General features: G+C 40.9%; 1 pseudogene; it reads right to left on the reverse strand.

The window, feature by feature from the left end:
* The window catches only part of LOC133253365 (V-type proton ATPase subunit E 1-like), a 65,317-nt pseudogene extending 55,046 nt beyond the window's left edge, over nt 1–10,271 (reverse strand).
* Nucleotides 10,272–10,485: the final 214 nt, after the last annotated feature.

Consider the following 10,485-nt stretch of genomic DNA (forward strand, 5'->3'; position numbering starts at 1 on the left):
AATTCCCTACTTTAGTTATAACAAAGTTTGTAAGTTAGCATAGTAAGAGATCAACAGAAACAGATCACTCAAAGCAGAAGAGTTATACATATCCAAAGGTGAAATGGACTTAGTGAAGATGTAATAAATTAATACACAGTGGGGATTTTGTCTTTGGAAATGGGTACTACATGGAGCTGATATTGCAAAGTGATAATATTGGGAACAGGATTTAAATACCGAATGTGTGGATAGAATCGATGACATATATGATATCTTCTAATCCTAAAGTACTACACTTCTTGATATTGGTACAGTCTTTTGTCCAAAATCTTTCCCTGGATTTCTGAGCTCTGTCTGCCAAGTATTCTTGGTTGGATTATTGATCTCTACAACCTTATTTATCCCCATGTTCGTTCTTATCTTACCCTTCCCACACACATAGACACTCTCATTCTTCACTCCTGCATTCAGTCATTTATGGCTAGTACTAATCTTTCTTCTTACCTGGCTGTGGCCTCCTTACCCTACCATGGCCTACATCCCAAAATGATAATTGTTCAGACATGAGTCTAATTAATTTTTACAATGATGACTGATTCTACATAACTCTGAGTGACTCACTTTTCTTTAGGAAACAGAGATTAACTTTTCAAAGTTTAATATATTTAAAGTAGAGCCAAGGTTCCTTCTTCAGAGAAGGCAATGGCAACCCACTCCAGTACTCTTGCCTGGAAAATCCCATGGACGGAGGAGCCTGATGGGCTGCAGTCCATGGGGTCGTGAAGAGTTGGACACGACTGAATGACTTCACTTTCACTTTTCACTTTCATGCATTGGAGAAGAAAATGGCAACCCACTCCAGTGTTCTTGCCTGGAGAATCCCAGGGACAGAGGAGCCTGGTAGGAGGCCGTCTATGGGGTCACACAGAGTCGGACACGACTGAAGCAACTTAGCAGCAAGGTTCCTTCTAGCTCTCAAATTCTATGTGTTGAGTTACGAGCTTGCCCAACCAAAACAATCCTCTAACTGGGTTCTGGAACAAATACAAAATATAACAAAAAAGTTTGACAGTTGTTACAGTAACATATCTTTTATACTTATAAATCTATTATTGAAGAATGTGATTTACATATTTGGTAAACTGGGATTCCTATTACTGGACATCAGATTTAGACACTTTTCCCCACCCAGTCATAGGCATCATCAGACCACTACAGGCTTTAGGAATAGAGTAGCAGAATAGAATGCATGCCCCTGGTATGGGTATGCTCCAGAAGGAAAAGGAGGGCAAGGAGATGAACTATGCTGGCTTAACTTCACTCCCAATCTCACAATCAGCAACTCTTCCTTGCTACAAAGGGAAGTATAATGGATGAGACAAGAGCCCAGAAATAATTGGAAACCAGAGGAGGAAGGCAGAAGGGCCTCCCTTTCTCAGAACCAAGGATTATAATTAAATTAAGAGATAGCATGCAAGGATTTAGATTATTTATCCCTAGTCACTTGAGGGTGATCATGTCAAGACTGGTGTAGGTGAACAGTGAGAGAGGTTCAGGGAAGAGATCTGTGAGAACAAATGTGTGTCACCAACTGCCTCCTACATAAATACTCTTACTGATCATTTAGCAGGACTGCTGCTGCTGCTGCTGCTGCTGCTGCTAAGTCGCTTCAGTCATGTCCAACTCTGTGCAACCCCATAGATGGCAGCCAGCCAGGCTCAGCCATCCCTGGGATTCTCCAGGCAAGAACACCAGAGTGGGTTGCCATTTCCTTCTCCAATACATGAAAGTGAAAGGTGAAAGTGAAGTCGCTCAGTTGTGTCCGACTCTTAGTGACCCCATGGACTGCAGGCCACCAGCCTCTCCGTTCATGGGATTTTCCAAGCAAGAGTACTGGAGTGGGGTGCCATTGCCTTCTCTGTTAGCAGGACTATTACCTGTCATATATTATTCTATTATCTAAAAGTCATGTCCTTTTATTATCTTATTTAAGAAATTCTCACTTAGCACTTATTCTATGCCAGGCTCTGGGACACAAAACAAAATACAATGGGCCCTGCCCTCAAGGAGTTTATGCTCTAGAAGGCAGGAGTTATAAAGACAATTTTCAAGAAACAATTCAAATAAATCAGGAAAGGAACTATAACCAAAACAAGCACATGACATGAAGGAAGCCCAAAGAAGAACTCTTAAATCATACTACTAAAGGCTTACAGTGAGAAGGTGATATGTATCCTGGGCTTAGAGGATGATTTAGAGGCACAAACACAGGAAATGCGAAGGGAACGATACACAGAATGATGAAAGGGGCACAGGAGAACACAGGGCATCTGAGAACAACATTCAGTTCAGAGGGGCGTGGTAGATTTGCTTTCTTTTTAATTTTACAGAACCTAAAATTGGAAGTTGCACAGCTTCTAGTAATCTAGCGAATAATCTGGGCAAGAAATAAGGGGAACCTAAGACAATAAAATGCAAAAAGGAAGGGGTAGATTTGGATGATACTGAAGTGTTAGAATCAGTAGGACTTGTGTGTCTTTGGAGGAAGCTACGTGAAGACAGAGGAGTAAAGGATTACTTCTAAACTGTTAAATCAGTTGCTGTGCTGGACGACTTAATCTCCTAAAGCAGAGTCTTTCCAAAGCTACTTCACTCTGCAACCTGTACTCCTCCAAAAACTACTCACCAAAAAATAAAATATTTCAGACAGAGAGTCTGGCATATGCAGAGTTGTATGCCTGTGTTGGGGAGAAGGCAATGGCATGCCACTCCAATACTCTTGCCTGGAAAATTCCATGGACGGAGGAGCCTGGTAGGCTGCAGTCCATGGGGTCGCTAAGAGTCGGACACGACTGAGCGACTTCACTTTCACTTTTCACTTTCATGCATTGGAGGAGGAAATGGCAACCCACTCCAGTGTTCTTGCCTGGAGAATCCCAGGGACGGCGGGGCCTGATGGGCTCCCGTCTATGGGGTCTCATAGAGTCGGACACGACTGAAGCGACTTAGCAGCAGCATGCCTGTGTTGTGCTAGTATCACAGCCCTGCTGCTGTGACCCCATGGACTGCAGCGCACCAGGCTCCTCTGTCCATGGGATTTCCCAGGCAAGAGTACTGGAGTGGGGTGAGATCAAGAGTTAACTGCATTTACAAGGTCGGTGTGAACGGTATGCATCCTCCTTCCTCTTCGTGTCATATTATAATCATTCAGATCTTGATAATTAACATGACAACTGACCCTTTGACAATCATATTAAACTGTGTGACTTGTTCTACCTCCCATACAACATTCCAATTACATGTGTGATAGGGTATGGAAAGCTTTCTCCTTTATACACTGGCTGGGGCTAAAATATTTGGGGTGTCAGATGGCATCAGGCACTCTATTCTACATACACCTCAACCTAATCCATACCCGCAGTGGAAAGGATGTCTGACAGAAAATCTATGGCTCAGGCTCTAGCATAGAAAACATTAATGCAAACATCCTCTGCCCAAAGGACTTGGCATTTACTACACTTTCTCCTGAAAGCACAAGGTTCCTGTGCCAAAGGTCAGGGGCAGAGGGATTAACTTTTCCCATATATTTTAGTAAACTGTCCATCACACCAGAAGTGCAAGGACACACACATACACAGGCACTTCACTTATTGTAGCTGATTATGAAAAAGGTCAGCTGAGTGATTTTCTGCCAAACACACACACACACACCTGCTAACCTTAGGAAAACAGAAAAGGAATGACCAGCTTTCAGATGTAAAACAACAAAGAAAATCCAGTCATTCCTGTTAATAGATTCTACTGCTTTCAAAGCTTGAAATTCAAGGATATTCACTTTTTAGTTCAACAGGTCATTTATCCCCCAAAAACTTTGTAAAGCAAGAAAATAAAACAAACTGTGTATTTGCCAAATGTCAATAGATATTAATAAGTGAATTATTGGATAAATAATGCTTGATGATCACTTCAACACTCCAAATATATTCAGTTCAGTTCAGTCGTTCAGTCGTGTCTGACTCTTTGTGACCCCATGAATCGCAGCATGCCAGGCCTCCCTGTCCATCACCATCTCCCATATTACAATATGTTTATAAAAATCTCTTTGGTAATCTATATGTGCAGCTTAGCAAAGAATATGGCACTTGCCAAAAAATAAAATATTTCTTTCCTGGTTTTTCTATTTGCTTGGGGATCTAGAACATTGCATATATGATATAAAGTGAATATACTTACATATCACAAGTGCTTTATATATTAGATAAACATACATATATTCATACATGATATATCCCATGTTATAAATTATAAGGCACATGAAATGTAACATGCTGAAAATACCTGAATATTTATATAAGTGTATATTTTTCTAAGTTATCATATGTCTATTCTTCCATTTTATACATTCATTTTCCCCAAAATTAAAATCTGTCTAGGGTGATAACAACATACACCCAGGTGGAGCATAAGGAAAGTTCTCTCATCACCACTCCTCCTTTCCACTGTCTTTTGAGTGCATTTTGGGAGTCCCAGGGAAGTATTTAATCACCAACCATGAGTGATGTCATCCCCTTCTGTGACATCCTCACATCTGTTACAGAGCATACACTGGGAATTTAATACAACATCTCCCATAGGGTCAGATAAAAAGGGAAACCTTCTTTCCTCCACCAATAGGTTTGGATGATGCAAAGCAGGTCAGGTTGGAAAGAAAAAAAAGGTGCTCTGTAAAATTCAGAGCCAAGAAATAGTTCATGTTGAGTCTGTGACAGAGACTGCCTTAAGAGCCCTCCCATCAGCAGAAAGTGCTATTCTCCAGGTGATTTCATACGTATTTTTAATGCCAATTCGTGTCAGTATTGACACTGTGTTTTGACGGTAAGAGGAATTAAAATGATTCTGAGTACCTGAGGTGGCTCTATTGACACATCAGATTACACTTAATGTTTTAACAGCAAAGCAAAGTGGAGCAAAGCAATCACCTTATCATGTCTGGCTTATTAAAGCCCTTTTCAGCCAGGACGGTGTACCTTCAGAGGAAGAGATATCTCAAATAGAATTGGTGGGCTTTGAATGTAAAAAAAAAAATAAAAAGACTCAGAATAACAGATTTCTGACCCCTTAAAGGTTATGTTTCTTTTTTTTCAATGAGACTACACAAAAACTGGCTCTTTATCGGGCTCTCAGAATTTCCTCTGTTGGGAATTTCCCGTCTCAAGAAGGAGGAGAACAAGTATAGCAGCGGTGGCAGGACCTGAGCTCCAAAGCCAGAAGGCTCCTAAGGTCCCCCTGGAGAGCAGCAAGGATCTCTGGATCTGTGCTTTCAACAAGGTATGTTAGAGCAAGGGGTCTAAGGTGTGTAGGGCTTCATGAATTGTCACATGGGCATGCAATTGTAAATCTTTTAATCATGCAGAAGGGGCCTGCTTATAGAAGGTCAGTAGTACAATTTGTTAAGAATTATTCCCAAAGCTGAAGTCAACATGGAAAAAGTACAAAGAACAATGAAAATTTAGCTACTATCAGGCCAATGGGGATGGTAATTCTAACATCCTTTTTCTGTCTTCTAAGACAAAAATATTACCAAAGCAGATTCTACCAAGAGGGCTGGGTATGGTTTCAGGAAGAATGAACTAATAGCCCTGTCCTTATTGTTTTCTCAAACTCCCCCTCAAAAAAAATATGGTGCTTTGGCAGGGAACACCTGATACTTCATACCAGTAGAATTACATCTCAGAATTCCTAGACTTAACAGGAATTAGCATTGAATGGGAATTTGTCACTAAGATGTAACAATTCTTATTTGTCTATTTACAACTGAATAGTTACTCTTCATTTTTTGTTTTTCAAGATTTTTTTTTTCCATCTGATTCAATGCAACCTAGAATAGAAAGTCTGTTCACACCCAGGACTATGGGATTTCCAAAACATTTTTTTTTCATCTGTGTGTTTATATATGAATCTAAGTGGGAGAAAGCTGATAATTCTCCCTAAAAGACATATTTTGAAGCTATCTGTGGAAAACAGGCAAGCCATTGCTCGCCTAGTGCTGGTAATCACAAAGCATTTTTCTGAAAGCTTTGTAAATGCTTTTTGCCCTACAGATAAGAGATTTAAAGTAGACAGAAATAAATGACAGGGCTCGCAGTGACTTCCCTCTATGGCACTGCTGCTTGCCTAGCAGGCTGAAAACTCCAGGCTTTTCACCGTTCCTGTCAGGTTTGACTCTCCTGCTGCAAGCCAAGATGTGATGCAAGGAAGGCAGTGCGGAGAAAAGAATGTGAACAGGATCCTAGTCAGCCGGACTCAGGGCTGAACCCAGCTCTACACTTACTAGCTGGGAAGCCCAGCTTCTTCTACGGTAAAATCAGGATGATAAATCCATGACTGATTGTGATTAGGAGTAAATTAAAGTACCTGGACTAGTGCTTGAAACACAGGAACTGGTTATTTCACAACTGCCACATTGTGAAAATAATCAATATAACAACTTATATTTACACACCAAAGTGAGAAGTTCCACAAAGCATAACCTACTTATCACTTTACTTAGGCATGCACGCATGGTAAGTCGCTTCAGTCATGTCCGACTCTTTGCGACCCCATAGACTCTATGCAGTCTGCCAGGCTCTTCTGTTCATGGGATTCTCCAGGCAAGAATATTGGAGTGGGTTATCATGCCCTCCTCCAGGGGATCTTCCCAACCCAGGGTTCGAACCCACATCTCTGATGTCTCCTGCATTAGCAAGCGGGTTCTTTACCACTAGAGCCGCCCGGGAAGCCCCTTACTTAGGCATATATGCTTTCAAATTCCCAGCAGTATCAGCCAGCTTTTAACGAACTCCCCACTGCAGAAGTCATTGGCTATATTTTCTTCCCTAAATGCATTCTCTCTGAGAAAGAACCGAGATTGGGCTCACAGTGGAATGGATATCTAACATGCTGACTGCCGAATTTTCAGCCATTCTAAAGCTCCAAAGTATGAACAGAGGCTACTTGAAGTAGAAAAAAAGTTTTTGGTAATTCTCATGTTCATAATTAGTTCAGTATGATTAAAAAAATAAAAAACGTTCCTCCTATAGCCACAGTAGTTTCTTAGTATTCTCCCTAACCCAGAGGGAGCCAGCCTTAGCTCTGTCCATGGTACCTCCACACCGAGCCTGTGGGACCAAGGCACACTCAGCCCAGACACCGTTAACTTTTGTATCCACCACTCCCCCCACTGACGGGCAGAAGAATGAAATTCTGAAGACCTATGTGCTCTGTTCCTGCTTTTTCCTCTCCCAGAGGCCCACTCTCAAAATATATATTCTAGCTTTACCATTACTTGATTTCCCTTCTCCATCCCCTGCCCAAACTTCCTTTTTCTGATCACTACCCACATCAACATAGAACTGTTCAACAAAAAGGATTATACCACATTTTTTAAAAAATTTAGTTATATATGTAGACATATATATACATGCACTTATAGTCACATAGCTACCTTAAAAATAAAATATATATATTCTAATGTATTTATTTTATATCTCTTTTGCAAGAAGCTAGGAAGAAAAGGGGGAGAAGGCAATGGCACCCCACTCCAGTGCTCTTGCCTGGAAAATCCCATGGACGGAGGAGCCTGTTAGGCTGCAGTCCATGGGGTCGCTGAGGGTCAGACATGACTGAGCAACTTCACTTTCACTTTTCACTTTCATGCATTGGAGAAGGAAATGGCAACCCACTCCAGGGTTCTTGCCTGGAGAATCCCAGGGACGGGGGAGCCTGGTGGGCTGCCGTCTATGGGGTCACACAGAGTCGGACACAACTGAAGTGACACAGCAGCAGCAGGAAGAAAAGGTAGAAAGAGAGAGAGGAATTTATCTTTCTTCAGTTTTTCATGTAAGTGTTACTACTTCTATGCCCTATAGCACTCTCCAATTGTAAATCGCTGCTGGCTTTCTTAGGATCAATATGTAACAGAAGTCCAAATCAAATCTGAATTAGGATCAAATCCTCTTTCAGTTTTTATGTCTACACATGGCCAAATCCCCCAAAACAATAGAGATCACCTCTCCAAAGTGGTACCTCCTCAACCACCAACCAGATCAAGTTCTGCTTTTTACCATTGCATCCACATGTTGATTCAACAAATACATGTTGAATACCTATCATATATCAAGGGCTGTGCTGCATATGGTATATAAAAATATATAAAGCACTATTACTGACCCTAAAGAGCTCAGAATAAATAAGTGAGACAGAGAAACCAGCAGTTAAACTAACCAGATGGATAAAATATCAATATTATGCACAGGACACTAGGACAGCTGGAGAAAAAAACATAATTTGAACCAAGAAGTAAGGGTGGGCTTCCCAGATTCCAAACCAGGTTCTAAAGGTTAAAAGGTGTTCCCAGCAACGTGGAAGTATGAAATAGAATTATACGTACGGAAAAATTGCTCTTCATCTAGTGAAAGACCTCAGAGAACAGTGGTAGGAAATAGGATTAAAGAAGCAAGCACAGCTAGATCATGAAAAATTTGGGGTGCTAAATTTATCCTATGGGCAATAAGGGCTGTCACAGAATTTTAATCAAGGAAGTGATGCAATCACATTTGCATTTAAAAAGCAATGGCCATGGGCTAAAGGCTAAATTTAAGTGAGATAGAGGGTAGAGCCAGGGAGCCAGAGCAGCTAGTAACCCAAACAAGAACTGCTAAAGCAGTTGACTTGGCTATAAAAGAGTAGGGAATGTGGGAGCTAAGACTCTATAGGCCATTTATAGCTATTAAGTGAGAATGAAAATGGACAAAACAATTTCAGATGACTCTTAAGTGTCTATCTTTTGTAGAACGATTGTGTCATTCCTATGACAGGGACCGTGAAAGGACGAACATATTTGGAGGAAAAATGAGCAGTTCCATTTGGACATTGAATTTAGGCACCCGTGAAATATAGGAGGAGTTATCTCTAGACAGTTAGATGCGTCGTTCTGGAAATCAGAAGAGGATCTATGCAGGGGGGAAAAAAAAAACATTGACAACAGAGTTGATATTGAGTTTCCTAGATACTCACTATTAACAGAACATCTTTCTGCTTTTCTTTTGCCCTTCTTTTTCACTTCAGTGTTGTTTACTCTGTAACCCACAATCACTTTCAATCATTGTACAATTAATCAAATATTGCTTCCTGTGGCCTCTACTACATACTAAAGCAAAAGAAGGTAAGAAAACTAATGAGATCAACCAATTTTAGTATAATCAATTTAGTAAATTTTTGTTGTATGTAAGAGAACAGGTGTTCCACACAAGTTAACGAAGCACTCTGAACATTAAGTTCTAAAAGACAGTTTCATGTTTTCCTCCTTAACGTATTACCAAAAAGCATATCGCTTTATTTTATTGTTTACCAAATACCCACACACAATAGTAAAATAGGGCTTCATGTGCTACTTGCTCTTTCTTATCTTTTCCAGAATAATTACCAAGGATAATCATTCATATATGCGATACAGAAACAGTCAAGATAGGACTTTTGGGATTCCTGAGACATCAGTTGCGACTCTGCATAACTCTCCCATCTTTGGATGAGAATATCCATGGCTGTTTCCACTGTTTCAGGTTCAGAGATGAAGGTGTGGAGAATCTACCCAAACTACAAATTATTTTGAATTGGACACACATGCTATGCATTTGTGGAAAGCCTAGCATTTGGCACCTGTCACATGTTCCATCAACAAATGTAGGAGAAAATGACTTTTCCCCCTTCAAGCCCTATGCTGCAGAAAAACCATGATGACTGTTCTTCTCTGGTATTATAGTTTGTGGGAGGAGAAAGGTTCATTTCAAATTAATTTATGATCTGTGAAAAGTGCTAAAAACATGCTTCACTGCACTTAGAAGCATGGAATGCACTACTCCCTTGTAAAATCCATTTGAGGGGCTTTCAGGGCAGGATGACGCTCCCCGCTCCTGGGTCAGGCTGCCAGCATGAGCTACTGGTGTTCTGAGCCATGGAATCAATTTAAGGAGTCCAAAAGGCCTGTCACAGGGAGAGCCTTGGAAAGACAGCACTAAATGCTACTGCAGTATCTAAAGGCTGGGCCTAGAGGAATTTGAGTTCACCGGAGGTAACACTTGGGCCAGTGCACATTATGTATTTTTAAAACAAACCAAGTCCCTTTCTTTCACAAGAACCTCATTCTCATTACTGGAGTTGTGCAGGGCAACAGCCAGTTTTTCATCCACTTTTGCACTAATGTAACACTTGTCAATAGTCAATTGGTCCCATTTGATACAGGGCTTACACATACCGAGGGACTTCGTTACAATCACCCAACGTGTCAGGCCCTGATTAAAGCTGTTTTTTCCTGCGGGGCTTAGGGATCCATATCTATTTTGCTGCTCTCCAGCTGTCTCATAACTCAACTAAGAAGCTTTCCTTCAAAGCTAGGCTTTTTGGTTGGCACCTGTTTTTACACAGCAATATTACTACTACTCAATTACAAAACATTTTTTTTCAGAG

The sequence above is a fragment of the Bos javanicus genome, chromosome 8, assembly GCF_032452875.1.
Source record: "Bos javanicus breed banteng chromosome 8, ARS-OSU_banteng_1.0, whole genome shotgun sequence".
Lineage (NCBI taxonomy): Eukaryota > Metazoa > Chordata > Mammalia > Artiodactyla > Bovidae > Bos > Bos javanicus.